We start from the raw sequence: 22,102 nt of genomic DNA, 5'->3' as shown, positions 1-22,102 counted from the left end.
TCCATCCCTGCACTTGCAGGTCCTAAACTGTATGCAGCCAAGGGCCGGAACAGAGACTTCTGGAGATTGTGAAAGGTCTTCTGTCTGTAAGGATTTATTTACAGCTGATGCATGTTAATGCTTTATGGGCAGAGAACTGCTGTTTCAGAGCAGTTAAAGCCCAGCAGTTCTCCTGATCCAGCCCTTGCTCAGTGACTGGGATGTGCCTGTCCCCCCTGCTCAGGGTAACCCCCTCCATCTCCTTTAATCCAGCAAAGTGTTTAGGGGAAAATCTGCAAGTAGAGCACTACAAGAGAAGGAAGCATAACGCCTGTAAAATAAACAAGCTACAAAGTGCCTCCAGGTTGCTCTAAATTATACATCCGTCCTGTTGGGAAATGTTCAAGGTTGTCTTCTGTGAGCGGCTCTCCTCCTGGGTGCTTGTCTCCATTTTCTGGGATGTCTCTGCTCTGCTTTTGCGGTTACTCCTCCTTCCCTTTCACTGCCTTTTCAACAATTTCTTTGCTATGTTTTAAAATTCAGAACATGACGAGTGAAGTTTCCCCTTGGCTGAGCGGTCACATGATGGGAAGGGGATAAATGGTCTCTGGTACCAGCTCGGTACTGGCGGCACCGTGAGCATCAATCACCACCAGCCCCTCACAGAGGTTCCCCCCGTTGAAGCACAGGACAGACGGTGTGGTGTCTGCAGGTCCTGATGTCCACAGCCCTGGTCCCTGGCTCGTGCAGAGCTGGGAGCATCGATGGGGCAAGCCAGGGCTCGTTGCCTCTTGCCAAAAGCACGGGGACTCTTCTGGGAAAACGCCTGAGCTGCTCGTCTCCCTAATGCAATTGGCTCGGTTATGAGCTTCGTTTCCAAACGGGAGCTTCTACTCTTTTTATTAAAACCTCTAAATTTCATTAGTTTGCACTTACCAAAATAAAGCTGGCATCGCTAGTGAGCTCTCCCACGCGGGTGTCATCGATCTGGAGCCGCCCCATGTCACGCCTGGCAGGGTGACAGCCACCTCCTCAGCTCTGCCATGGACTGCAGCTCCTGCAAGCCGAGGAGCACGTCCATGGGCTTCTGCCACGAGGAACTTCAGTTCCAAGGTTTTCTTTCTTTTTTTTTTTTTTTTTTTTTTTTTTTTTTTTTTTTTTGAGGGGGGAGGTAAGGAAGCCGATTGTAAATTTAATTCCTGCATCTTAGTCATTTCTGGACCATGGGTCATTAAGCACACATTAGTGCTCCTAGGCGGTGTGCACAGGGGTTGTGCTGGCAGCACAGAGTCCGGCTGCTTGCTCCAGCACAGCCCAGGCATTTTGCAGACCCACGGGCTGCTCACACCAGGCACAGTCCAGAGATGCTGCAGTCCTGAGCACAAGCATGACAGATAACATATAAGCATCCTAGGAGCGCTGACTTCTGCCATATTTTACATGAAAACACCTCGTTGTCTTATAAAGCATCCCGGCTCACTTTCTTATCCTCTCCCCACACTCCTGTTCATTTTTAACCCCTGCAGCCAAGCGAAGGTTGAACTCCTTCAAGCTCCAGAAGTGTGCTCAAGGACTGCTTAAAAGAACAAGCGCTGGTTGTTGCCAGCACAAAACGAGGTTTCTTTTAAGGGAAAAGTGCCGTGTGTCTCGGGGCATGAAGGATGTGCGTGTGAAAGGCTCAGCCCAGCCGTGTGGGGAAGTTCCCCCCAAACACTCACGGTGTCAGTCTGTCCGTGGGCTTGACAAACAGCCCGAGGAGGCAGGCTCCTTTAACGGGCTTCAGGCTTTTATTTATAGCCCCTTCGAATAAGTGCAGCTGATACTTAAGATCGGCAGATTTAATGACAGCAAGCTGGCAAAAGGCCAGCTCTGCAAATAGTGCTGCTAAAAGTCTTCTCCGCCATAAAATTTGTTTAATGCAAGAAATCATACTGTGCAGGTTTTTGCCTGGCATTTTTATAATTAGCGGGAGAAATCTCCATTCCGTTCCTAAGAGCAGCCAGCGCTTTATGGGATAGGGCTGTCTCTCAGTGCTGGTTTGGGGATTTATCTTTGCATTTGCAGGGACTCTGGTGCTCAGCAGCCAGGCGAAGGGGAGCTTTCCCACTCCTCATCACCTTGCACGTCCCCAGGGGCCCCCTGTACATGCCCACCCCCAGAACTCTTCCTTTTTCCAGGACCCTCCAGGCTGTGCAGTGACCAAAACCCCATCGAACTAAATGGCAAGGCAGCTCCTGGGCTGAGCAGAGGAGATCTGAGACCTTTGTGATTTATATATATACAAAATGCACTGAAACCAGCACACTTTGCTGACGTTTGATAACTTTGCAGCACTTTTCACTGAAGGGCCTGCAGGTGAGCATCTGCCATGGGGTGGCAGAAGAAGGGAGACATCTCCACATCTCCTTTTTCAGCCTAGCCCACAGCCCATTCTGGCTCACAAAAGGCTTTTTTTTTTTTTTTTTTTGGTGTCATACACTTTTGCCTTTTCTAAGGGAGCCGTGCCTTAAAATATTACATATTATTTGGGATAATAAAAGGGAAACAAAATGCTAGGAATGATCAAAGGTTCGGAAAGCCCACTGGGTTGTGCATTTAGATGTGCAGCTGCATTCAGGATGTGATACAGACACAGCACAAAGCCAGCAGGTCGCCCACTTCTCTGCGCTGTGGTCAGCCATCCAGCCTCCTCTGTGAGCAGGAGAGCTGGGAATTAGGTCGCTGGTTGCTTCATTCCCTGAAGGGCCCCCTCGGGACCTGTCCCCTGCCTGCACAGCTCCTGCTCTGCCATCAGCAGAACATCTGCTTCTCTGGGGAATCTGGAGGAGGTGGGATTAGCCTGGACATCTTGGTGGGAATGCTTTTTCCTGTTGTTTGCACTGTGCTCTGATGTCCTCTAGACCTCCTGCCGTCTCTGCTGTGCATAGATTGTGGTCCAGCTCCCTCCCGTTACAGAGTTTAGCCATGGGCAAGCCCTGGCCAGCTCTGTGATGTAGGTTGTCCATTGCTCTCCTGGCTGTGAGCTGGGCTGATATTTAGGATCCTGCTCTGGATCCTAAATAAATTACTGCATCTTCCACTGAAGGTGCGGGAGGTGATGAATGTCCTTTCTGTGGGATGGGGTTTAAAATTGTGGCACTTCTGGCATGTTTTCAGTATTCAAAGCCTCAGCACTTTGCTGAAACGGGACCTAATTCCACCGGGGGTATTAAAATGAAAATTTTAGAATTAAAAAATGCAAAGGAAAGAAAATAATCGGGTGGATCGTGCCCTTACAAGACACCACATCCTATTTCCAGGTAATAGCCACGTGTAAAGGAAGCACCGTGTTGGCTGAGCATGTGTCCAGACCATGTGAGATTTCGGAAGGGACTGCCAGCCCCCGGCAGAGCTGGCCCCCAAGGCACCGAGGGTTTGCACCAGAGCAGCCCTCAGCTCAGCTCACTGCCTCGTTCTCCTGCTCTTATTAAATGCCACAAATGCAGAGGCTTTTCCCAGAAGTGTATGCACGGAAAGGAACTATGTACATGGAGGGCATGGAATAGCCTGAGCTTTTCTGGCCCAAATTACTAATTGCAAATTATTCACCCAGTTCTGGTAAAATGTCCTGTTTCTGCTGAACTAAACCCAACTATTTAATACCCTCTTAACCTGCTGGGCTCATCTGCAGAGCTCAAAGCTGTTCAGTTTCCTTGCCTCTCTTCTCCCTCTCATTTATTCTTCTCTTCGATATATACTAAAAGAAAAAAAATAATTAAAAAAAAAAAAAGGATATTTAAACCAGAATAGGACAGAAGTTTTCCTTTGCAGTGCATGGTTTGCTGGGGAATAGGGGAAAAGCTGGAGAACCTGAACTATTGTCAGGAATGCCACTCAAATTACAATAGAATTGTCTGAAAAAAATCTGGCAGCTAATTCTGATTGCAGTGCACATTTCTGTGCCTGTGACAAACGATTTCTAAAGTTAGACTCAAGGACACCAAGCTTCCAAGAGGTCACTCATCCACAGTGTTTGTTTTACTTGCCATACCAAAAGAAAATTTTAAAAAGTTAAATTGTTGGAGGGGGGTGGGCTGGGAAGGAGGGAGCATGGATGATCTGAAAAAGATTGAAGTGTTTGGTTTTAAAAGGACTGATGCTCTGAGCCATAAAGTATGAAATACAAGAGGGAAAGCAGATTTGGGGCTAACCTACAATATCACATTAGGCTTTAAAGCCGTTCCAACAGACTAAGCATTTGAGAAGGAATCGGAGCTGTTTGTGATAAGTTGCTCCTCTTATCGGCAAACTGTCATCTGTCTTGAGCGAGAACATTTTGTCCACCCTACCAAAACAAGTCAGAAAAATTGGATAAAAACAAAAATATAAATCAGAATGGGAGCTGGGAGCCGAGCTGAAATGATGGCAATTTCCTGGCAAGGCTCGCTGTACGGCTAAATGTCAGCCGTGACAGCAAGAATTATCCCCGCGACGCGGGGTCAGGAATTATGTGCGAGCATGTGGTGGCCACAGCCCGGCCACCGCGGGACTGCACGGCCACATCGGGCACAAAGTCACCGCCAGCTCTGTCCCACCGCTGCCTTGCCAAAGCCTTTGCTCTTCCAGACCACCGACGGCACGCAGGCTGCTTGCATCCTGCCAGTAGCCCAGCTCGGTGGCCACGGTGGCACGACCCTGCCATTGATTTCCGAATCGGAGCTTTCTGCTCGCAGCCTGCGGCAGAAGCCAGCAGTGCCTGCAGCTTCCAGGTTTCCAGGTAATCTTTGCTGGGAGGGCAGATCGAGCTAAGTGCTGCCGGAGCCGCCCTGCCCCACGCCTGGCTCCCTGCAGACACTTTTCCGTGGGATAAGTGGCTGGTAGATAATCAAGAATTAAGTGCCTGCTGGCCTGTTTCGAAATCTAATCATTTCGGTGCGTTCCCAAAGCACCCCCGGAGCCACTGCTGCAGATGGAGGATGGAGGGATGGGTGAGCTGGGAAAGATGCAGTGGGCAGCTGCAGCCCAGCTGCAGGGTTGCTCTCATTGGGGTTTCCATGAGCATCACCCCCAGGGGATGGGAAGGCAGCGGGGTACAGCTGCTGCTCCCTGGGGCTGCCTGTGCAGAGCCCCGCTGCCCACCCTCCCCATCTGGGGGCAAGGCACCTTGCTGCACCTGCGATTATTTGTTCTTCACGGCCTCAGGGTGTGCAAAGCATTTAGAAATGCAGCAGAAGGAGGTGCAGGGACCTTGCTGTGGGTGCAGCCAGGGAACCAAGCCTGTCAGCCCTGCCCCACGCTGCACCTGATGTTCCCAAGTGCTCTTCTCCTTCACAGCAGCATGCTGAGCACCGTGTTCCCGTCCAGCAGCCAGTCTGGCATCACCGGAGACAGGACCTGAATCAGACGCTGAGAAATCAGCTTTCAGGTGCGCCAGAGCTGCTGTGCTCCCGTCGGCACTTAGAGCCCGAGACATCCAACTGCAGTTTGGAGACAGAAGTACAGCGAGGGGAGGTGTGGGGACATTGTTCTGCACGGTCACCTAATGGGAAAGGACAGATCCTGAGCAGAAGTGAGTGGTAAAGACGTGACAAAAGTCCAAGGCTCTCACAGCCCAGTGCTGCAGCAGCACCTACAAAAGGATGCCAAGGAAGAGATGCTGCCCCTAGTAAAGGAGCAGCTGAAGAACTGCTCTCCTGTACTTTGGATCTGAAAACTTTTTTTGTTAGTTATTCATTTTGCATCGGTTTGGTGTGCATGGCACCAGACAGAAGAGATGCATCCTCATTTTGCAGGAGGTTTATGACCTTATGAGCGCAAGTGCTTGTGCAAATCCAAGTGAACAAGCAATATGCAAGCCTTCGCTTCAACCCAGCTGGGACAGAACTGTCCTAGCACACGAGGGCTGGCTTGCCAGGTGCTGGGAACCCTGGTACATGCGTGCAGCAAGTGCCCTTCTCAGAAAGACCAAGCAGTGTGTAAGAGGGAGACTTGGAGAAGGGACAACAATTTGTTCCCTTTTGCAAATACCTCAAGAGCAAGGATATCAAAGCTGCCCTTCATGCAGAAGCTGCCAAGAAGCTGCTGCAGACTCTTCTCTTAACAGTGTCATTTTATGCACATTTTGTTGCAACAGCCGGTGTGACCCAAGTGAGGATTAATCCAGCCTGTGCTGTGCACCTAGTGCGCACAAACCATATTTGCAGCAGTGTGGGTGCATATATATAAACATCTATCAAATACGCAGGTACTTATTTATCTGCGGCATGTGGGCTGGGGAGCAGACAGGCTCTCCTCTCACCACGGTGGGGTGTGGGATGCCACACAAATTCTCTCCATTTTTTTCTCAGGAAATCTTGGCAAGCCAGGGGAGCCTGCAGTCCGTCAGTGCCAAGTCACTCCACGGGACGTCCCTGCAGCATCTTGGGGAGCCCTGTGGCACCAGGGGATGGAGCAATGACACCTTTCAGCCCCATTTAGAAGCATTTTATTGACCTTTTTTCTTTTTTTTTTTTTTTCAATGTTGCAATGCCCTAACGTCATCACTGGTAGGAAAGAGCTGGAACACCAGGCAGGCCCTGGCCAGCCCCTCTCTGCCATTGGATGCACAGCACAACTGGACTTCTGCTTTAGTTGCATTTGGCTGTACTGTTTGTTTGTTTGCGAGGATTATCGTATTCTCTGCCTGTATTGTGCCACTGACAATAAATCCAGAGCAACCAGGACCCGAATTTTTAAAGAGGTTTCCCGAAGGGAATGTCAATTACCTTCCCCTTCCAGCACCACGGACCTCCTCTGGCACTTACAAATCCCGGTTTTATTTTGAGAAATGCAGCCACTTGCTCCAATTATTCAGCCTTCACTCTGAGGTGAGCAAAAAAAGAATATTTTAGAGGTAAACCTCAAAAGGTTGGGTTTAAATCAGAATGGCTGGGACTCCAGCCCCAAAGCACAGCCCCTCACAGACAATGTGTACACACAGCAGTTTGATGGAGGGGACAGACAATGGTGTAGACCAACCCTGGAGGTCTCAGTGAGGGTGAAATCCCCACCTGAGGCAGCTGGGATTGCTTTGGTTGCTGAGGATTTACGTGGAGAAAATAAATAGCGCATGGATCAAAGCAGAGCACCTGGATGAATTACTGCATTCAAGGCCATTGAGAGCCACGCCAGGGCTGGTGGATGTGACATCTTCAGCTTTGGAAGGGGAAACTCAGGAGCCTTTGGGTACAGGGGAGGGCAGAGGAGAGAAGAGTTTCTTCCCCTGCTCTGCCTTCACTGCAGGGCCCAGGGGTCCTTCCAGTGCTGGAACAGAAATGCAGAAAATTGCCCAGGGAAAGAATTGCCTGTGGGTGATGTGTTCCCATCTCAGCACCTGTCCTCCATGTGCTTCGTCTCGCCGCATCCCCACACTTCCCCAGCTCTCTTCATGGCTGCCACGTTCCTTCCACATTTAGATGCTGGTCCGTCCTTGCTCATTTCTATTCCCCACCCATCCTCTTAGCTCAGCCTGGTCTCAAGCGCGGATGTCTTGTCAAGGTGCCAGGACGCCCCAGCAGAAGTGCAGGTTGGTAAAGCGGTGCCAGGAGTGCCTGCTGTGAGCATCTCTGCACGTCTTGTGTCTGGGGAGCAGCCCCAGGGCTCTGATCTGACAAGAACACTCCCTGGGCTCATCAGGGCTCTTTGGGAACCAGCAGCTTTATATCTGTTTTAAATCCCAGTCCTCTTTCCTATGATTCCCTCTTTGTGCCTCCACCCAGACCCCTCTGTGCCTGCAGGTAGAGGGGAGCTTAAACCCCTGCCTGCAATTTCTCACATCACTGCCACATTCCCAGACAGCCTGAACATGAGCCACATAGGATTTCCATCTGAATCACCCCCAAAAAGAGGCCAAAGTCCAAAGTTCATCACTTGAATCACCCCCAGAACACCAGCCGTGGTACCAGCTGAAGAAGATGTAAAAGCTTCTGTAGAAATACCTCTGCGAAGAGCAAGCCCTGCTGCTGACAGAGAGTTCGAGGCTTTCCTGGTCCCAGGGTGGGAGAACAAAGAGCTTCTGTCCTGTGACAGAAAATCTGGATTTTGTGATTTGTGTTTTTTGTAAGGAAAATGTCCCTGCTTGTCTCAGACTGGCTCATTCTGAACCCTCAGAAGTTCGGTGTCATTGCTCTGCAGTGCACAGGCGTATCTAGCCAGCAGCCCAGCTAGCTGCAGAGACACGAGGAGGATAATTTGATTCCATCTTTGGAAATGTCAGACTTTATGGGTGAATAAAATACATTCCATTTTCTTCTGTTTATCAATATTGGGTGAAAACAGACTAGAAATTGCTCATAAATGGGTAGCGTCGGGAGAGAGGAAATCTATTTGTTATCCCTTGCATATTCCCAGCACTGATCCTACTGTGGCAGCCACAGCCCACCTCTGTGTAGTATTCAAGAAGTGGGCAAAGTAGAAAAGAAAGTCACAAACAGCAGAAAGAGCGACCTCTGGTACTCCTCCATTCAGCTGATTGTCCTGGCCACCCAAAATGTTCAGCACCTGGTGTTGCTGAATATTGACCTGTCCATAAGATGGTCCCAAAAGCCATATTTGGGGTATTGATGGGAAATATGTGGTGCCTTGTGAGGATGGGCTCCCCCGAGTTCCCAGCCAAAGGGAAATCAGAGCCCTGGGACTGAATACACCGAATCCCCTGGGGCAGGTCCAGCCAAATGCTAGGAATCCCTCTGCTTGAACTGGTCTGGCTCTGGGTGTGCTGGAAGGATGCAGTGCCCGACAGCACGATAACAATCAAGGGAGAGATTTCAGGAGGGAGAACGGAACAGCAGTGAATGAACTTTCCAGATAAATTATAGCTAAAGAGGAATGAAACATTATAGTTTCAATTACTGCTGTGCCCAGCCACGCAGGTAGTAATTCAAACAAGAAACAATTGGTGGATTGTCACCCTCAAATCAGACACATACCATTTAATTCCATTTACTGAGGGTTCACTGACTGTATTTTGAATCAAATACAGCCATTAATGTGCAAAGATCTGAAAAATGCATCTGTCCCTTTTACAAATGTGACAGCGAGACACTAATTCCTGCAAAACCCTTTTTCTTCAGGTTGGGCTGCTCCTATTGCCTTTAGTTATGCAGATATTAGTTATTAAGAGTTTTAGTATGTCAAGTGACTTTTTTGAAATAGCTTGGGCTTTTTTGTTAGGGGCACACGGAAAGCACAGCTAAATCCATTCTTATATTCCCTCATCCAAACTTAGTAAATTGATTCAAATGCAGAAAAAGCTACTTTCATTAAAACAATTAAATCCTTCCTATTATTGCTATATCTGACTATTATGGCACAAATATAAATCATCAGTTACTGGAGCTAAAAGCTTTTGGATAGAATTGCTTGAATGTCTGCCCCGTGCAATGGGCAGGGAGGAAGGATGACGTGCACCTGGCTTCTTCACAGGCGATGCTGCTGCCTAAATAAAAAAAAAATCAGGGCCATAAAGTGAATGCTATTGTGCTGATCTCTTTTGATCCAGCAGCATGGCCAGAGCAAAGGGGAGGAATGGTAGGTGCTGTAAGCAGTGCTGGCACCTTCTCCAGTCAATGCCTCCTCCCCTGCATGGTGCTGGTGGTCCTGGTTGGGCTTTGCATCATTTGAACCAAGCGATGACACTGCACAAAGCTCACTGTTTCCCTTCCTCCTCCATGCCATGGGTGCAAATGTCTTGTTCAATACAAGCTGGGGGGATGCTTTGGAAATGGCACAAAGGTTTTGGGGAAGCTGAGTGCTTTTGTGTTCCACTTTACACTAAACCCCGTGTCTGCACCGTGGGATCCCAAAGTGTGCTGCAGCATAAAAATGGAATTTTCCATGAAACTGCACTTGCCCTTCTGATCTGGTTGGGATTGTATCAAAGGTTGTTTAAATATAATTTCCCTGGTTAGTGAGTTGGTCAGCCGAATGGGATATGAAATGCAGAGGCTTTTCTCCTGCTCTTGGTAGCATTCCAGGTCACACCTTGCTACAGATGCTCCCTGTAGGCCCCAGGACACTTCCAGGCAGCAGAATATCAAAGGGATGGACAGGCCAGTTCATCCTCCACATTTTAAATTGCTTTGAAAGAGCCAGAAACCCTTTTGTAAAGAGAATCTGAGGCAGGGACAGAAATCAGTGCTCAGCATGTGGCTTAGGCAAACAGAGTGGTCATTAGCGACTATTGTCATTGTCACACCGGCACAGACTGTTAATTCAGCCCAGGAGTCATTAAAAACAAACCTCAGCGGAGAGAGGGTTTTGTGTAAATGCTAGATGACTTGGCAGAAAATGAAGAAGACCCCTGATATCCTACACTGCTCTGGTTGTAAATTCAGAATGAAAACTCCTGGGAATTTGCTGGGGAAAGGATTAGGCACTCATTATTTTCTTCTGTGGAGAACTGTTTAAACCCAGCCCTGCTCTTCCTCACCCCCATAACCAAGCTGAGCTCAGCACCCTTTCGAGAAGCCGCTCTCTCCCAGGATGATGTTGCCTCTTTCAGGAAGCTTTCACCCTGTTTTTTTTTCTCCTGGGTCCAGTTGTGACAGTGCTGTTGCTGTCCCCAGGTGTTTTTGCCAAATCTGCCCTTAGCTCAGAGGCCACCAGACCCAAGCAGCCCCCACTGGAGGGGTGAGAGGGGGAAAAGCACCCAGTCCCCTCCATCCTGACCCCTGGCAGCTTTGCAATCCCTCAATTCCAAAGCAGCCTTTGTGTGGCATGGGTGTCCCTCCACTGGAGTTCCTCCTACCATGTGCCTTTAATTTATTTGTATTTCCAGCAGCGATAATTGAGTTATCAATTTTGTGCTCTTTTGGGCCAGAAGCAAAGAGATCAGAGAGCTGTTTTATACACCTAATTATAGATTATTTCCCATAGCTATAAAGCCACGGAGAGACAGATCCAAAGAGGATGTCACGAGGAGCTCTGCATCCTCTTCATCTCTACTGACTTCTCCCCATTGCTCCCTTCGACTCCTCTTGGAATGGCCTCCAGACAAAACACTTGTCAGAAGCAAGGGATGCTTATCTCCTCGTAGGACAAAGTCTCTCTCCACCCCAGCAGAGAGCACAGCTGATTAAAAATAATTCAACTTAAATGGTATGGTTAAGCATCAAATTCAACTTATGCTTAAACGATCTGCTTAAGCCTTTAGCACCTCAGTGAGTCATGCTGAGATTTATTCAATTTCTGTGCAGTTTGGCCATAATCTGGCTCATAAGAGTGGCTGGGGGGCATGCTGAGGATGGGAAAGTTTGCTTTTCTTTGCCGTTTGTGGGTTTTGTGGGCTTGCATATGGCACAGCCTCTCATGTCCTCGCTTTCTCCCCATGCCTGGGCTGCCTCCTCTCCCTGCTCCAGGCAGACCCGAGCATCCTGCAGCACCCGCAGATCCCGCAGAGCTGCCTGGAGCACGCTGCAGTGCCAAGCAGGGGCTGAGGGCCAGCAGAGCCTATTTTTGTATTTACGGAAAGAGACGGGAATTGTCCGTGTGTCGGTATTAGGTTTCTGGTGGTGACATGAAGAGGCCATCCAAGATGTATGACCTAGCAAATGTACTGTAATGCACACATCACATTTGTTCTCTGAGTAAATAGATATTGTCTAGGGTACATTACATCTGTGCTTTCATGTTTAATTTAATGTAAGTGAACTGCCTTAATTTCTCTAAATTGTAGTAATAAACATAATGCTAACAGTGATATTGCTAATAATTTATTTTGCAAGTGATTAATCAACAATGAACTATTTTAATTACCTGTTCTGAAATGCCAAACTCTAAATTAATTATGTGTCATTATATGAATTCATGTACATATATATATGCATACATATGAATTCCAAGGGTAATTAAAATGAATAAACCATTGGATTTGGTGAATTCTTACAGCTGAGGGGAGTCTGCTCTCCTCTGTTCTTCTGTCTCTTTGCATTTCATCCTCAGCACAAAGGGAAATAGGATCCAGGGCTTTAAGTAAGACAATTGTGCTTCCCAAAAATATTACCTAGAGATAGTGGCAAGCCCCCCAGGTCCTGTGTTGCAGGGAAAAATGCTGCTTCATGGTGCAAGGAAGGGAGGGAAAAAAGATCTGGGTTGCTCTGCAAGAGGAGGGTTCAGGGCATGCGGCTCACCCAGACACCCTCTGTGCTGGATTCTGGAGGTGAAGCCAAGCAGGGGGGAAGCGGATGGTGCAGAGATGTTGGGTATGAATTTAACAGATTTGGGGCACAACCGAATAGTTTTTCATTTTGCCTCCTTGGAGCATCTCTAAACACAGGCACGAATCAGGGCCCTTTGCAGCGGGAGCATCCCCAGGTGCTCCCAGGTCAGGGAGATGGTTTTTGGCACTGGGACTCCAGCCAAAAGGCCCCCAGAAATGTGGGGCTGGACCCCAGGAGCTCCCCAAGGTGGGTGGAGGGATGGAAACCACCAGCCTGGAGGGGCAGGGGACACAACCTCTAATTGAGGGGTGTGCACCGAGGCAGTCCCAACGGCTTGTAGCACGGGCTTGAAGAACAGGATGATTAATGAGAGCAACGGCACGAAGGAACCAGCAACTAAATAATGAGAGGTTTATTTGATACATAATACCAGCGGGAGCTTCTATAAAGAGAATATCAGGAGTAGGGCTAAGTTTTGCAGGTTTGGGAGTGCATCAGGAAGGGGGAAAGTTTTGCTGAGTTGGCAGCCAGACGCCTGGGCCGTCACGCAGGGCTGCAGTGCTGTTCAAAGTGAGCCTGGGACGTGTTAATTTGGCCATATATTTTCAGGTGGTGGAAAGATGCCCTGACTTTTGATTTACCATGCTGAGTGGGCCAGTGTGATGCTGTGGGTTTAATAATAGGTGTCCAGAGCCTGATTCAGTCACCTGATCATCAAATTCCAGCTGGGAGATGAAGAAGCCATTATACACATAACAAGAACTTCCAGCCAAAAATTACTTATGGTTTCAATTGAAGGAGAAGTTGCTGATAGTTTAGGTACGGGTGTCAGAAACACAGCACTTAACAGCAGAGATGAATGAGAGATTGTGAGGCGATAACTTAGATAAATTGGTGTCTCATCCATATTAAGGAGACAGCTCATCCTCCGGTGCTGCCGGATGACATGAAGAGTGGAGTGTATATGGATACTAAAATACATTGGTCTTAAAGTTAAATCCCCAAGAACCATCAGAAATAAGTCTCAGCAGCCAAAGTGAGATCTGATGCGTGCTGCAAAAATATGCAGTCTGTCAGAGAACACTGCTCCCTCCATATAACTTCTACCGTTTGTGGGACAATTACAGAGAAAACGATACTGTGATCTGTAAAGCAGTTCCTGGAGTGGTTTTATTCACTAACTTGATGCTACGCATAATCATTGCCAGCAACATCTCCAGAGGTGTGTGCATAATGGAGAGACATCAAGTCAATGAGTCAAAACATCAGAAAATAAAATTCAGATGAACACCACATTCAGAAATTATATCATCTGTCATTTAACGCTGTCTGAAGACCTCCTTATTGAAATAATACATCTAAACCCAAAGTTACCCCAGGCAGTCATACCGCATTGCACTGTGTTTGGGATCTGTGAGGAACTGGGGGTTTCTGCAAGTTGAGCTGGCTGCCAGAAGGGCTTTAAGTCCTATCCTATCATGATATTCAAATCAAAGCTCTCAAAACCACTTTTTGAGGGGAAGGGCAGGGTGCCGAGGGTCTGATCCTCTCGTATGCCCCCTTCGAAGCCCACCAAGGTCGGTGTTGCCCCACCAGCAGCTGCTGCCGTGAGCAGGGCTGTTCCAGGATCACTCCTAAGGCTATTTGCAGCTCTTGCAGATGCCCTTTCAATACCTGATCCTGAAGCTTTTCATGCGGGGAAGCTTACAGGATGACAGATTGCACCTTAAAAACACGTAGTAATAGCTCTTAGGACCAGATCTGTTCTCAGGAGTAGATGCACTGCAGAAGAAGTGTTTCTGCACAACTGCATAATGCCTCAAAGTGGCATTTTACAATCTTTAAATTCCAACAGAGATCAAGCCTTCCACTTTAACCTACTGCACCAGCCTAGCCCCCTTTATTTACAAGTAATAGGCTTTTCATTTAAATTCAACTACAGAGCTGGGTAGTTTGCATGTACCAGGGCTCAGAGACACACCAGTGTAACATAAGATGATAATGTTATTTCCACAGTCACTCAAGATTCCCAATAAAATTGTTTGCTGGATTTTAATATACATATAATGTGTGTTTTATATATATATACATATATATATGTATTTCCTTTAAATAAAATAAAATAAAATTAAAAAAAAAACAAACACGTCTTTTGTTCAAGGCTTGATTTTCCCTTAGGACATATGAAGTAAAGCCCATCCTGTCATTCTAAAAGATGACCCCAAATTGCCAATTTGCTGGTAATTTCCCACAAGTTCCTAGCTGCAGGTACAGAAAAAGCGATGCTTTTGCTTCTTGCTAGCTGTCCCATGCACTTTGGGATGCCTGCAGCAGCAGCTGCAGTGGTTTTGGTCTTGCTCCACATGCCAGGAGGTGCAGGTGGGAGCAGTGAACAGTGCTTACCGAGCCCAAGCTGCTTCGGTGAGCAAAGAGCATCTCTGCTGGAGGCAGAATCAGGAGCTTGGGTGAGCTTTGCCACTTAACAAATCGCTGGGGGTGCCTGGAGGTTCATTTTTCACTGGGAACCTGCAGTGAAACAAGTGCTCGGCTGCTTATCTCCTTTTTGCTCATCAGTGCTTCCCAGCACCTCTCTGCCCTTTGTTTCTTGGGAAAGGCACGGTGCTTAAGTGGGTTGAAGGGTGGATTTTTGTGAAAGAACTAAGCCACGTCTTTAATCCCAAAGGCTTCATAAAGGCTTCATTTTTCTCTCTGGGAAAATCTCCGTCCTCCCTGCTCACTCACAGCCCTCTCTCTCCCCTCTGTCTAAGTTGCCTCCTCTGTATCTGAAGGAACGCTTGCCATCCTTTGAAGAGGTAGTCTCCTCTAAAAAATCAATAGTCAACATTGTCTTTAAATAGTCTGACATTTACCTTTGCTGCAGTTTTCATTTCTTTCCCGGACTGCTCAGTCTTTTGTATTACCCACGTACGCTCCCAAATTCGCTGCCCACAGCTGCCAGCCCACGGCTTTTTGGGGCTGTCAGTCCTGGTGCCAACAGTAAGGAGGCTTTAGCAAGATAATTAAAAGGACAGGAACTCCCTAATAGAAGCATCTTTAACTAATTTATGGACGACATCAAGTGAGAATAATTAGAAGCAAAAGGGTATTGCAAATCCCTGAAGAAAATACACTTTGAGTGCAGTTTTCCCAATAAGCAAATCTGAATGCTGGCCCAAAGGTCAAAAATAAAAAGGCCGTGAGCTTCAGCTTCCCCAACCAGCCACCTTTCCTATCCCCTCTTGTCAAGAAATCGTCTAGGGGTTCATTTAGAAAGCTGCTTGTTCAGGGCCAGGCAGTTTGCAATCTGGGCAAGTTAAGCAAATTAGCAGAATTATTAGGTACGAGGCAATTCTCCACAGCCTGCGAAGCAACCGCGTGGTAAATGAGCTCACACCAGAGAGTTGCGCCGATCGAACGACGGCTGCGGTGTTTGCAGAGACAAGGCTGTGCAGGCATTTCCTTTGAAATAACACGGCCGTACTCCAAGAGAAGAGTAAGAAGGGGAGTTTGTGCAGATTGCCTGGCAGGCTGAACGGGAAGGTGCCTTTGTCTTTTATGCACATTCCCGCTACCCAGCTCCTTCTGCGATAATAAATATAATCATTGTAATAAATGAATAAAGGGGAAAAAAAAACAACACCTTTTACCATAGTTACTTCTAAAAGCAGGAGTGCTGGTGCCATGAGGACCCAGGCGCAGGTGGCTTTGCACCCGCTGTCCCCTGGGACTTGTAAGGACAGCTGCAGCACTGCAGCCTCAGGACGATTTTGGGAGCAGGCTTCAGGCAGCAGGAACACAAACCTGAGTCCTACAAGAAGCCAACCAAAAGGTGGCCCATGCAGGGTTTCTGATCACTCGTTTGTATATACTCCTTGACTATTGATTTGATATTTTTATACCTTATGTTGTGCACTTAGGACAGAGGGGGAAAAAATGGATTAACCAAGTAAATGTGCTTTATTAGCAGATCTCTGATGGAAAATTACGTCGGTTTTCCATTTAAAAGATGCATCAGATTTATCCACTCATGAATCAATTCGTTCATGCTTGAAAACCTACTAACACAGCACATAAAAGTTTCCAATGTCAAAGAGCTTGCTGGATTTAACAAAGGTTTAAAATGAAGAAAATGTGTTACTGGGAAGCCTTCGGCACTCCCAAATCAGGTGAGAGGGAAAGGCACATCCCCAGCATGACGCCAGGTCGTCACAGCAGGCTCAGCTCCAGGAGACCAAGTTGTCCTAGGGAAAGGATGGGATCGCATCCATCAGCATCCATGCCAGCAGCAGCCCCTTGGGCATTTTCAGCCTCCCCCTGCCTATTCAGAAGAGCAAAAAAAAGCAACCACAGCTGCAAGCTGGAAAGCTCTGGTGACCAATTCTGCCTAAACCAGGGGCCAGACACCTGCCAACTCCCTCCTAAGGGTGCTGGAGCCCTGGACGAGCCCAGGGCAGCCTTGAGCAATGCTGCAGTGATGCTGCTGGCAGATCGATGGTGAGGCTTCAGCCGTGAGCACCGGCATTTCTGCAGCCCTGCTCCCGCCAGCATCAAGGGGGCAGTTACCCACAGGGAATCTGCAAAGTCAGGCTGAGTGAATTTACTAGACAAATCCTCTATGATTGCCAGCCATGGACCTGAGCCACAATGCAGAAACTCTGGATCCGGATTTAATTTTTTCTCCCAGGTTTAGGAAGTTTAAGTCTCTGCCTGGCTGTTAGTTAACAGCTATTTTCTGGCTATCCCTTGCTTTCTTAAAATCCCTTTTATTTATTTATTTATTTATTTATTTATTTATCTATTTATCTATTTATTATTTTTTTTTCTCTTCTATTGACAGCTTTACACTTCATCCTATGCTTTAAAGTGAAGATGGATACAAATCATAGACTTCTACAATGATAGTTTGGAGGTCAGGATCCTTAGACTTGGAAAGTGCTGGCTATGCCACAAATGACACGGTTATATTTTGTTTTGTTTTGTATATTATTTTCCTGCCTTTTCTTTTTTTTTTTTTTTTTGGAACTGACGGATCTCCCCAGGGCTGTCCGTGTTTTTGTCTTTCCTGCAGGTTAGGGGCTCACTGGGCCATGCTCCTCACCATGGGAAGATGGTTGCACAGAGCTCAGACCACGCAAGCAGTTGTACAGCTCAGTGGGGCTGGGCAGCAGAGGAGCAGCTCATGTGTGAGAGCATCCTTCTGCTGCTCCTGCTGGACTGTACAGAAGATGCCATCACCCAGCCCCTTACGCTTTTGAAAACCATGAGCAGCACAGCTCACTGCTTACATTTAATCCAAACTGATGTCCTACGGCTATCATATGCATGATTATGGCAGTCGGTTTTAATTAGTGATTGCGTCAATAGTATTGACATTTTCATCACTTCTGGGGGAAGTAAAGAATATTTTCCAGCAGGTGAAGTCCCCTCTTTGCAGTTCTTTTTCCCTCCAGCTGCACCCACTGTATAAACTGTGAATCTTATTTAAAAAGTGCAAGAATATTAAGTCCATTCTCTGTGCGAGTGCATTACAGAAACTTAGGCAGCACCAAACTCAAGAAATGCAGAAAAGCAAATTCCCTCCATCCTGTGTCAACAGTTGCAGTCTTGTTCTCAGTGCAATATTTATTATACAGCTTAACAGGAGCCCTGGCAGGACCTGGGAAATGCTGGCGGCCCTGCGACGAAGAGGAGCCGTTCAATAGCTTGCTGGGAAGTGGAGTCAGACACGAATGGATCAAGCCAGCCATTACGCTCGGTGATAAACACTCTGTAGGAGCTATGATTCACCCGGAAAGAAAGAGGAAGGCAGATCATTACATATATTGGCCATTGTTTTTAAAGAGCCAATAAAGACCCACTAGAAAAGGCATGGTTAGGAGTAGGAATGTATATATATATATAAATTTCGTCCATCTTGAAAATACCTTTAGCTCACTTTGCTTTCTGCACAATATGTCAGGATGAATCTTCCTCCTGGATGATGGTCCTGGTGTAGATGGTGCTCACATTGTACAGTTTTTAATGTCTTTAACCATCTTTAGCTTTGTATCCTGATAGCCCCTCCAGGCTATATGTCAATGCCATCTGGGAGTAAAGAAAGAGACTTCTGCTCAAGTGCTGCAGTAACATAGATCTCGACTAAAAATGCGCTTCCTTCGTTTGACAAACTGTCAGCACAGAACAATTATCTACCTGTTGGTTTGCTTGTCCTTTCTTTTTCCTTTTCTCCGAAAAAAAAAAAAAAAAAGAAAAAAAGAAAAAAATGAAAAAAAAATGGAATGAAAAGGAAGTGCACAGTAAAATTCCATGGACAGAATCCAGCTAATCTGGTTGCTGGACCCAGAGATGCATTTGCAGATCATCAAGGGCAAAAGTGGGTCTAAGCCTAAAATAGAGGGACAGTCTCTAACTTCTTTGAGGGAGTTTCCAGAGAGGACATCGCTAAATGGGATATCAGAGAGGAAGAGTAGGAGGGGTTGGACCTCTTGCTGAAAGAGTCCAAAGCTCATGGCTGCTCAGCAAACTGAAGAGACCTTTCCATTTTTCTCTTGGAATGAAAAACATGGGGATGACAGATTTAGGGAAGAGCAAATATGATTTTTGTTAGCCATCTTGGTGTTAATTGGACTATACGGTTTTTTTGGAGAACACACACAATGCATGTGTAGAGCCCTAGGGAGAGTAATCCAAATTAGTAGATAAATTTGGTTACATACTTTGGTTTTTACTATCTTAGTTTTCTCCTTCCCTTCTTTACCGCCTCTTTTGCCACCTTCTCTTCCTACATTTGACTGTTGAATGCTCTCCGATCTGTGGGATATATAAGGTGTCTGGTTTTATCTCACTTAAAAGTCCTGTACAAACACTACGGATATTAAAGTACAGGTGTATTTAGCCCGATGTGTTTAGCAGGTCTGGATTATGAATTGCTGCTCAAAATAACATTTGCATCTGCTGACAAAGGTCTTTATTACGGGAGAGGTCAAGAAGAAAGGATTATTCCTGCTAATTATTCACTGCTATTTCATATTTGCACAAAATGTTTGAAGGACAGAGTCCTCAGCATTGCCTTGTTTGAGGAGCTAATAGGGTTTCTTTTTTTTCAGGAAACCAGCAGGGTCTGGTGGGCCATCAGAGCAGCCTCTAAGTGGCTATGGCTTATGGTGACTAAGCCAGGGCCTGATCCTGGGGTTTTTCAAAGACAGTGGTAAAACTTTGGCTCAGAGCTGTGCTTTATGGGAAACCAACTTGAAGAGGATCCAATTCTCAGTCTGTGGGCAGATCCACGGCCTGGGCAGCTCCTGGCTGAAAGGGAGCTGGCTCCATTTGCTCTGAAACAGAGCATGAGAAGGGATTGGGGAGTGAGCTGAGCTGAAAGACAGACTGTTGGGAGGGATACCTGCAATTTTTTTGGCCCAGATCTTAGATTTGTCCCTATATGTTAGCAGTCCCAGGAGAGTTCCCCCAGAGCCTACCAGCTGCCTTCTGCTTTGGCCTCGCACTGCCTCGATTAGACCATAATAGTCTGTATTGTTATAGAAATTCCTTGTTAAGTGAATTGAATTCCCTGTCCCATAAAGATAGAATTAAACAATAAAATTACTGGCGGAAATTTTCAAGCATGGGTGCCTGAAGGTGGGACCCACATTAAAGCCTTGGAATACATGGCGTGACTTTTGTAATCCCCCAATAGTCATCTCTCCTCTGGCTTCAGGAGAGCTGGATGATTCCCACTATTCAGGGCTCAGATGGCTCTGGGGATACCTAAATCTGGCCCAAGGTGAAGTTTTGGCACCCAGATTTGTAGAGTGGCCTGTGTGTCTAGACACAGGAGTGTGACAACATTGTAGGAAAACCACACTGGATAATAAAATATTGTGTAGTCCTGTATAAAGTGACCCTGTGAGAGCTGCTGTGCCCACACATATCCAGAACTCTTCCAGTGGGAACGGATTTGGGGGGCAACAAATGCTTTCAGGGTTGCCGGTAGAGGAACACATGTGTCTGGGATCTGTGTAGGTGCCGACAGCCAGAGCCTGGCAGCCCCGTTAGGAAGACAAATCACCCCGAGCCACTGCAGCAGGTGGGCCCTTATCCACCCACGCTTCTTGCAGGAGAAAACATTTTCATTTACATTCCGAGGTTTTGTTCCAATTGCAGTGCCTCCAGCTTCCCCATTTGACAACTTTTAGTAACTTAATTATCATTACCGAGGAGGAATTTTAATAACAGTGTTGTTTACAATGGATGCAGCCCTGGGGAACGAGGGAGAATAACCCAGGCTGCAGGAGCAGGAGGGAGGAGCGTGGTATTGTGGAAACCCAGGCCCCAGCCTGCTGGAAGCATCTGTTTCTACCCAACCTCTTCCTCTGGAGTCCTGATATCACTCACAACCCAGACTGACAGCAACAAGGGACTTGTGCTGAGGGTTCCTTTTCCCTCGTGCTTTCATCCCCATCCTTTCTTGGGTATGGATCTTGGGTTTGACAGCATTAGGGTGACATTTGCTCAGCTGCTGCTGCTCACATGCTCCTTGCTGCTTCCCGTGATGCTTTTACTTGATGCTTCTGAGATGTCTCTGCCTTTAACACCCAGTGACATAAATATTAGATGTACATTAAGCCAATAGCTCCTTATTTTAAAACACTTGAATACTCTTGGTCCTAATAAGAACATATAAACAGTACCTAAAGGACCAGGGACCTGGAGTGAAGTGACCCAAATTTCCCAGGTGTGCAGGGAGACAAATCTCTGCTTTCCTTAACGCCCGGGGTTACCTTAGGCCAGGTGTAAAGACATGAACCAACTCTCATCAGACTTTTGCATCCAAATGGCTCATTACACCAGCAATATTCATAGCTCGTGATAGTCCTATAGATTTACAATACTTAGGAAAAGATGATGCCCAGCTTACTTTCCCACCAATCATTATTACACGGGAAAGCGAGTGATTTTCTTTAAGTCCATTAGCATGACATTAGTGTTTATAAGGAGCAGAACGCAGACCCTCAGAGTTCTTTAGGAGCATAAAGCCAACAAAATCATACTGGGGACCCTTTCTGGAATAAAGTGGTTATCTCCTGAACCTCTAAGCAGAGCACAGGCTGTGGATAGTTGTGGTCTGGGGCAACTGGGAAGCAGCTGGTGTTCCCAACCCATCCCCTGCTGGGGCAGCCACATTACTCCCATTTCTTCTCTTGAGCCTACGAAATGAGCAGGACAGCGCATGGAACAAAACACAAGGAGGGAACTTCAGACCAAAATGTTTATTCTTCATTGCAGTAGATGAAACATCGAGGCACGGTGCTCCCAGGAGGGCGTGAGCGAATACACGTGAAAACGCACAGCGTTTGCAGTTGAAATACACAGACCTGAATCACAGCGGGGATCAATAGAGGAGGACGATAGAGATTATCAATCTTGAGAGGTCTCCGTTACGCAGGATTGACTGGCAACCACATAATGACTCAGGCTCATCCCACCAGTTTAGAGCCCGGGTGATAGATCTGCAGATACCAGTCATCATCATCATCTCCTTATCGGCAGCACTCGTGTGCCCATCTGTCTTCTGCTACCTGAGTTGTCTCGGTCCGGTCCAACCTCCGAGGTGAGTCTGAGAGATCAATGCACAGCTACAGCTGGTTGAAGGGGACCAAATCCATTGAACAGTTGATTTGGTTCCATTTTACCAGCTTTAGCAAAGCATTTGGCCTCGCGGTCTGCAAAGCAAAGAGGGGAACTCCTTGGGGTCTTTTCCTTCACAGCCGCCGGGACCTCTTCTGAACTCGCTGCCTGATGCTGCACTGGTTCAAATGGCTTCACTTTCAGGCAATCAGGATTTATGTAAGCTTCTTAGCAGCTATGGATGAAGAGCCGGTTTGAATTAAAGAGGCAGTTTTAATAGTGCTCGAATAGCCTGCAGCAGTGACCACCAGCCTGTAGCATTT

At 47.1% G+C, this 22,102-nt stretch overlaps 1 long non-coding RNA gene across 1 annotated transcript in view; it reads right to left on the bottom strand.

The window, feature by feature from the left end:
- Positions 1–22,102, bottom strand: part of LOC110354362 (uncharacterized) — a 40,184-nt gene that overhangs the window by 1,933 nt on the left and 16,149 nt on the right. Inside the window, exon 3 of the long non-coding RNA XR_005260468.2 lies at positions 916–22,014. This is a non-coding gene — a long non-coding RNA (uncharacterized lncRNA). The remainder of the gene's footprint in view (positions 1–915; positions 22,015–22,102) is intronic.

This window comes from Anas platyrhynchos, chromosome 21 (assembly GCF_047663525.1).
Source record: "Anas platyrhynchos isolate ZD024472 breed Pekin duck chromosome 21, IASCAAS_PekinDuck_T2T, whole genome shotgun sequence".
Lineage (NCBI taxonomy): Eukaryota > Metazoa > Chordata > Aves > Anseriformes > Anatidae > Anas > Anas platyrhynchos.
This window is presented reverse-complemented; position numbering and strand designations above follow the sequence as displayed.